The 8,069-nt window shown below is 34.2% G+C and overlaps 1 long non-coding RNA gene across 1 annotated transcript in view; it reads left to right on the forward strand.

The window, feature by feature from the left end:
* The window catches only part of LOC150013008 (uncharacterized), a 493,123-nt gene extending 487,821 nt beyond the window's left edge, over positions 1-5,302 (forward strand). Inside the window, exon 5 of the long non-coding RNA XR_016510792.1 lies at positions 5,268-5,302. This is a non-coding gene — a long non-coding RNA (uncharacterized LOC150013008). The remainder of the gene's footprint in view (positions 1-5,267) is intronic.
* Positions 5,303-8,069: the final 2,767 nt, after the last annotated feature.

Here is an 8,069-nt window from a genome sequence, read left to right on the forward strand (position 1 = left end):
TAAGATCTGGCCCCCTCCTTCCTCTCTTACTTTATCTTCCACACTGTCTTCCTGCTTGCTTGATCCTAGTGATGTTGGCCTTTCTATTGCTTGAATATGAGTTTGCACAAGGCCTTCTGTGTTCACTATTCCTTTACATAAACATTCTGTCCTCTCGTTTGTCTCTCTTGTTTTATGTTATACAGGCCTGAGCATGTTTTTATAGTCATTGATTTTTTTAGATTTACCTACTTGCGTCAGTGATTTCCTCACCATTTTTTCTTTCTGAATGGTTTCTTTTTTCTAAGTTATATCCTTTATTTATTTTTATAGTCCTCACCCAAGGATATGTTTATTGAGTTGAGAGAGGCAGAAAGAGAGAAAACATTGATTGTTTGCACCCTGACTGGGATTGAGCCCACAACCTAGGTATGTGCCTTGACTGGGAATCGAGCCCACATCAAAGGCATTCAGCCAGGGATAAATTATATCTTTTAGATTACTCTCAATATAAATATGTAGTAGAAACAAGTGCTGCTGTTGTTATTGTTTTTTTTGTCTGAAAATATATTTTTAACCTTCATTAATAAATTAGTACATAGCCAGGTAATGTTATTAATATACTACTGTAAGTTATTTTCTCTTAGCACTTTTGAGTTATGATTCTTGTCTTACATCTTTTGCTATTGTTGAAAAGTTTGCTGTAAGCCTAATTTGCTTCAGTTTAAATACCTATTTTGTCCTCTAGCTATTTTTAAATTTCTCTTTATGTTTGTTTGTGAGGTATATTTATTGTACTTATCTTGTTTGAGATTTATTTAGCTTCCTGAAAAGAGAGAGAGAAAGAGAGAGAGAGATGCACATAGATTTATGTAAATATATAGGTACATATCATATAATAACTTGTATATGTGATATCACAATTCTTGAACTTTTTCATATATTATTCTTTCCTATTAGACAAATGTTGGATTATCTCATTCAATCTTTATGTCTCATAGGCTCTCTCTTGTAATTGTTTTCATCTTTGTTTCTCTGGCAATATGGATAATTTCTTTAGTTCTATATTTCTCTTAACTTTTGTTAGTTGTGTCCAATATATCTGTTTATTTACTTAGTTTCATGATTATATTTTATTTTAAAAATTATAAGCAGTACTCATTGAAAACTATCTTGTTCTTTTTATAACATCTTGTTTTTTCAAATATTTTCTCTCCCATTTTTTTATTCTTAAAGATGTTAAAGAATTATGATCTGTGTTTAGACATGCAATTATATGAATGCTTTTGCTGTTTCTAATCCTGCTCTTTGATTCTTATACCGACTCTCACTCAAGATTCCCTCTTGTGTTTTCTAATTATGGATTTCAGCTCCTGCTTAGCAAGGCTTTATATTTTAAATTTCTGAATGTCCTTTGTTGAGTGTCTACTCTTCCTGAGTGGTACAGACCCAGGAATACTATTTTGTTAAATATTCTCTGTGGAGTTTCTCTGATCTTATCAATAGTATTATGCCCCAAACCTATATAGTATTTTCAGGAGAAACTTTAAATTTCTTGTTCTTGAAATTCCAAGGCTCTTTGTTAAGACTGATAAATATCATGTAGAACCAAAAGATTAGTAAATCTATATGTTATTTCTACTTTAGCTTCAATTTTGACCACTGAAAATTCTCTTAATATATTTCATGCAGTTTTGAATTTCAAATAATATTTATTATGTTGTATCCAGTTTTCAAAAATATTTGTAGTAAGATTGTTGTTGGTTTACAATATTTGATGCATCTTCTTTACTGACATGGAGCTACTTTACTTTGTGTTTTTATTTTAGCTCTGTGAGTAAAGATAAGGAGCTCACAACTTATTATGACTGAAGTTGAGAGTTATTTGTTCAGGTGAGGAAAAACTAAGACCTCATGTTTAGCCTTCCCTTTTTGTTTACAAAGAAACTATTCTAGGCTCCAGGCTGTTTATGGACTATATGTAGTTAGGCTTAGTCATAACAATTCCCTTTCATTTCCTTTTTTTTCCTATTACCATTCATCGTCTGCCTCTTCAGCCCAAGCCCTGGATTTGTTCATGACTGATATGAGAAGAAAAAGTACTGAAGTTTAGATATGAAAAAAAAAAAAAAAAAAGAAAATCTAATAACATTAGAAAAGAAAAGAATTCCTCTGACCACCTATGTGTATTCTCTATTTCTACATGTGTATATGTGTATGTGCCCTGGCTGGTTTAGCTCAGTGGATTGAGCGTCGGCCTGCGAGCTAAGTGTCGCTGGTTCGATCTTCCAGTCAGGGTACATCAGAGAAGGAAAACTCTGACTCCAAAAAACCTCCGCTGCCTTGCGGCATACCTCTTCAGGGGAAAGGCTAAGGGAGTAAACCCCGACAGAAAATCCGGAGCCGGAGTCCCTAAGGCGGTTTGACGTTGTAGTCAACACCGGCAACTCCTGCGGCGCACCTGAACCCAAGCTGTATCGACTCCGTCTTTCCCTTGGACCCTTCAGCTGCGAAGAGAGGGGGGGTCTGCTGCATGGGCAACAGCAGACCCTCCATATTACCCTGCCCAGGCTCTGTAGCTTCAGCGTCATCGCAAGATGTCGATTCAACACGGGAGGAGACAGATACCATGTCACTCCCGAGTCGGACTGCACAGCCATTCTTGGCGGTGCAGATAGACTCTGAAGAAGCTACACCATCGTCTCTCGAGACGGACGGCTGCCGACGACGATATGTGTATGTGTCAGAACAATAGGAAGTGAGATAGAATTCATATAATATTTATGTACCATATATTCATGTATGTATTTCAATGATATTATTGGTACTTAAGAATTTCATTGCTAAAGTAACCAAGAGTGATTACCTACTTGCATTTATTTTCCATAATTATTTTTTATAATTGGTTCCACAAGTAAATATAGAAATAGCTGGGTTTTTACTATCACCTGCCTAATACAGATATACAAAGAAGGCAATAATACATATTTAATTTCTTCTTCATTTTATTTTCTAACAAATCATAACATCACAATAACAGAATAATATCCAACTTAATATTCTGTTCCTGCATTCAAACACCATAGTTCTTTTATAGAAAATTGACACTTTATGCAAATTAAATGGTCAAATATGAGGAGGTGAATGGCTAATTGTAACTATTATTTGAATCAATTTGCATATAAAAGGTCTACATAAAACTTCTTTTAAGAGAAAATTTTTGTTGGTGCATGTGCTATCCATAAATCATTTTATTTGGGATGACTTTATTCCCACACTCATGCCAGCATTTCTGGGTCAAAACAAAAGCTTCAAAGTTTTTAATAGGATCTTCTTTCTTCTCTCAATCCATTAGTTGTCTATTTAGTAAGTTGTCTGTTTTATATGGAAGGACTTTCATATTTTGTAATATCATTCTGAGGACTTACTCAAAATGCAAAAGAAAAAAAGGCATGAAAAATATTTGGCAAAATAATAAAGAAATAAAACTCAGATTGATAAATGTAGTGAATTAGATTAATTGCTGGAAATAACAAATCATTGAAAATATGGTACTAAGAACTAGAGTGTTTGATTGGTCCTCTTATTTGGCAGTTCCAATCACATGTAAGTAAAGCTCCATTTTTTAAAAATAATTGATTTAAGAGACAGAAAAAAGGTGGGGGAGAAGGAGAGAGAGACCAATTTGTTGTTCCGCTTATTTATGCATTTATTGGTCAATTCTTCTATGTGCTCTGACAGGGGATGAAACCCACAACCTTGAGGTATCAGGATGATGCTCTAACCAACTATTATTGAAATATTTATTATTTAATTAAATAATAATATCTCTTGATATTTAAAATATTGCATGAAAATAACAAGGAAACCTTTAGTAAAATGAATGATTAGATAGCCAATTCATAAATATCTGAGAAAATTTTTGAACCCTTAAGTGATTATGGACCCAGAAGGAAACTAAAAGATGAGGGTTTGTGAGTGTGTGATACAGCTGCGTGCTTCTTATTGTCAGTCTGGTCTGGCATAGATAACTTGTCCAGGAGTACACAATTAACAACAAAGCAGTTATAATTTTATTTTGTATAAAAAGATAGATTCTATGTTTTAAAATTATGCTATTAATTCCATTCTTGCTGCTGGGGTTATTGTGTTAATGGTTCAAGGCAAATATATCATTTTTCCTCAAAACAACTAATTTCAAACACATGCTGTGCTACTAGAGGTCCACTAAATATTGTCACCTTTCTGTGCAACATTCAAGCCTATAAAAATCTTAACTCTAAAGTAATGTATTTCCATATGATACAACAATCTTTAAGAACTTGTATAAAAAGTCATTTATCAAAAGAAGAAAATTCTAACTTTAATTCCTTGATTTATTTTTATGAAACTAAAAATGTTTCCTTCATAATGGATATTGCTATTTCTTTAAAATTCAGTGTTTATTCAGCAAAAAAAAGCTGCAATGAAACTATACTGTTCTCTTAAAAGATGGTCGATGAACATAAGAAAAATGTACACAACATGTTATCTCTCTGTATTAAATGCATTGTTTCCTTTAGTTCAACCAGCATCTTCTGGACCTCTCCCATGCCAAAGCATAGCAGGTAGTCTTCTTCATCAGCAAAAATGAACAGGGTCAAGGCATAAGCACTTAAATCTATAATTTAAGATAGTTTCTGATGAGTACTGTGGTAGAGGTACAAAATATGGTGGGGACATCTAAAAAGAGAAGAGTAATTCCTTCTCTGGATATCAAGATAGCTTCATTGAGAAGCTGTTAATTGATCTGGCCCCCAAATATGAGTAGAATGAAGTCACTGAACACTATGCTGAATACTTTAGCTTTAGGCGGGAGGTAAGTATAGAAAACAGCAGTTTTGAGTTCAGTAAGGTGGTTTATACGGCATTATTAAAACTGTTAGAATAAGTATTTCACAGTTGTATTCATGCCAGGACCAAGATTATATTCTACAGTAGCGCTGTATTTTATTATATTATACAGTAGCCCTGTATTTCTGCCTATCTTTGAAACTTGAGAACTAGAAGAAAATATTGGTATGATATATGACATTGAAAAAACAACCAGTTATCTAACTTGGGCCTAAGATGGTGGAGATGAAACACTTTCATCTGAAGTGATGAAATAATTGAGATAAGACGAGCTTTTTTATTGCTTATTTAATTTTGTTTCTGTAGATATATTGAAAAAATGTGTTTGAAGACAATTTGAACATTTTTGGTGGTTTTATGATTATGATATCAATATAATATTTTTGCTGTTTCAGATGATGGTGCCTGTCAATTAACTGAATAATTGTGGTAAGTTAGTTTTTCTCTTCACAAATTTGCATAGAATGTTTTTTCATTCTAAGATTCAAAAGGATTTTTGTTGCCTACAAAACCTAATAAAAATGTGAACACTTAAATGGACTGAAAGTTGGGCATGTCCTGTAGGCTGAATTTTTTTCTGGGATGCAACACTTTTCTTTTCTCCTCCCTCCCTCGCTCCACCCCTTTCCCTCTCTCCCCTCTCCTTCCCTTCCCTTCCCTTCCTTTCTTTTTTCTTTCTTTCTTTCTTCTTTCTCTCTCTCTCTCCCTTTCTCTTCCTTCCTTCCTTCCTTCCTTTCTCTTTCTTCCTTCCTTTCTTTTTTGTCTCTTTCTTCCTTTCTTTCTTTCCTTTCTTTCTCTTTCTTTCTTTCTTTCTTTCTTTCTTTCTTTCTTTCTTCCTTTCTTCCTTTCTTTCTTCCTTTCTTTCCTTCTTTCAACTGAGGCAAATGGGAAATTATCTTTCCTTCTTTCAACTGAGGCAAATGGGAAATTAGAAAGTCTCCTGTACATGTAAACCAGGAGTCTAAGAAAGGTTATTCTTTTCCAAATGTTCTCCATGTAACATGTACCATCTGCTTGCCCATGGATGACCCTGAGAAAACACCCAAATGGTCACACCAACAAAGGGAGCAGAGTATCTTTGTAAAATAATTTAGAGTTATTTAGACTTCTGGTAAAAAGAAGCAGATGTTTCTCTCTTTGCTCTCCTTATTTTATGGAGGTATGAATGATCATGGTCATGATGTACACCCAGGTTGATTTTCATTTTCTAGTTTCATAGCTAATTAAATTCAACTTTATTTTAATTGAATTATCATATGGAGAAGCAGAAATTTAAAGGCAGTTTTCTTTTCCTTGTAATGAAAGTGCTGTGGCTGTGTTCCTTTTGGGGACTTATATTGGTTCATTTTCCATGTAGGAGAAGAAAATATGTTATTAGATATTGTGGAAAAACATAATAATTGTAGTAATATTTCTGGTGAAATGACTTCTTCTGTGGTGTTGAGAGAAAATAATTTCAAATGGCACATGTGTGAAGTTTAAACATAGTGGCAAGATTTTATTGGGGTTAAGGGAAATAATACACCCTCGGGGTCATAGAGGGCAGGCAGGCTCTAGTAGCAACTGCCCTGATTCATCCTCCATATATTTACTTTATTCCCAGTAATAATCAAGGTGACATTCAAACAATTCAACCCAACTTCCAGATTCTTCCCAGAATTGATTCGGGCCCTGCTCCTGCCCAGTCCCTTTCTGGTACCTACTGGGGTTCCACACCCTCTATCCAATCAGGTTACCCTTTCCAATTTTTCCCAATCTATTCTCTAACCCTTTATGTTGCCATTTTGGCTCTCACTGCACTTGTCCAAAGGTAAATACACTCCCCTTGTGCCATGTTAATTTCTATTGCACATGTCAAAATGTTCTATTACATCATCTGGTTTCTACTGCACATGTGCCCAGCAGAGGAATTTTCTTCTCCTTCTCCCTTCATAATCTGGTAGTGGACCAGCAACACCCCTTGGGAGATTTCCTGACTCCACTCTGAGGATTAAATCTCCTTGGCAGCAGTCCCTTGGAGTGTGTGAGTAAAGCTGTAAATGCTATAGCTTCCTAGTAAGCCTAATGGAATGCTGCCCTAATATCTGATTTCGCATCCCAGTTTATTAAGTTAAATATCTAATTCCCTTGGCACCCTTCTTATCAATAACTAACTACCTATGCTTCAGTAATAGAATATATGCTGCGATGGTGTATTGGTGGAAGGAAGAAAGGAAGACTTTTCCCTGGCAATACGTTGGGATTTTAGGGTGTTCTGCTTCTTCTCTTTTTTAATTAAAAAAGAAAGGTAATTAAGTTTTCAATGAGATTATGTCAATGGAGATATTTGTTTTGTTTTCACAAATGTTTCACTTATTCAAACACCCAATCAAGATTGTTATCAATTCAAAGAGTAATATTTTGTTGTTACAGTTTAAGTAGTTACAAGAAATAAATTTAGTTGATAGTGAAATACCCATTACTTACTGGCATAAATAATTTTTTAATATTATTTTTATAAGAAGCAAGAGAAGAAAAAGGATTTATGTCTTAGCCTACATAATTGCCTTTGGTTATTATAATTATTCATTGAAGGCTGTTTACAATACTTGGAACTGGTATTTTCATCGACTCTCTTTACATTGTCAGACTTATAAGGAAACTACATCAGGTTGTTACTCATTTTACTTCCTGGAGATTTTTCCAGTTTAGAGTAGATTGAGAGAAATTGTTATCATTTTCCTCTCTTATTCAACCACAATAAGGGAAAAGTAATGAAAGAGTGGCTTTATATAACATAGATTAGACTCCTAGGTAAAACAAGATATGACCAGAGTGGGAGATGGTTAGTAAGAGGATAAGAAAAAGTTGCTGGTGTTAGAAAAGTTTACAAAGAGTTTGATTAGAAAAGAGGCATGGACAACTGTATGGGATGTTATATGAGATGTTATTTAGGAAAGAGAAAATGTTGGAGAAAAAAATAGAGTTTTAATGCATATTATATTAGTGCTTATCAAACTTTAATGTGCCTATGAATCACCTGGTTGTTTTGTTAAAATGCATTTTCTAATTCAGCAAGTCTGCAGCATGGCTCTAGAATCTGGATTTCGATAAGCTTTTAAGTGATGTCAAAACTGCTGGTCCATGGACTGCACTGTGAATAACAAGACACTATACAAATAATCCTCTCTTTTTGCAACCTACTGAAGGAGTTTCAG

The sequence above is a fragment of the Furipterus horrens genome, unplaced genomic scaffold (assembly GCF_987537825.1).
Source record: "Furipterus horrens unplaced genomic scaffold, mFurHor1.1.pri manual_scaffold_4, whole genome shotgun sequence".
Taxonomy (NCBI): Eukaryota; Metazoa; Chordata; class Mammalia; order Chiroptera; family Furipteridae; genus Furipterus; species Furipterus horrens.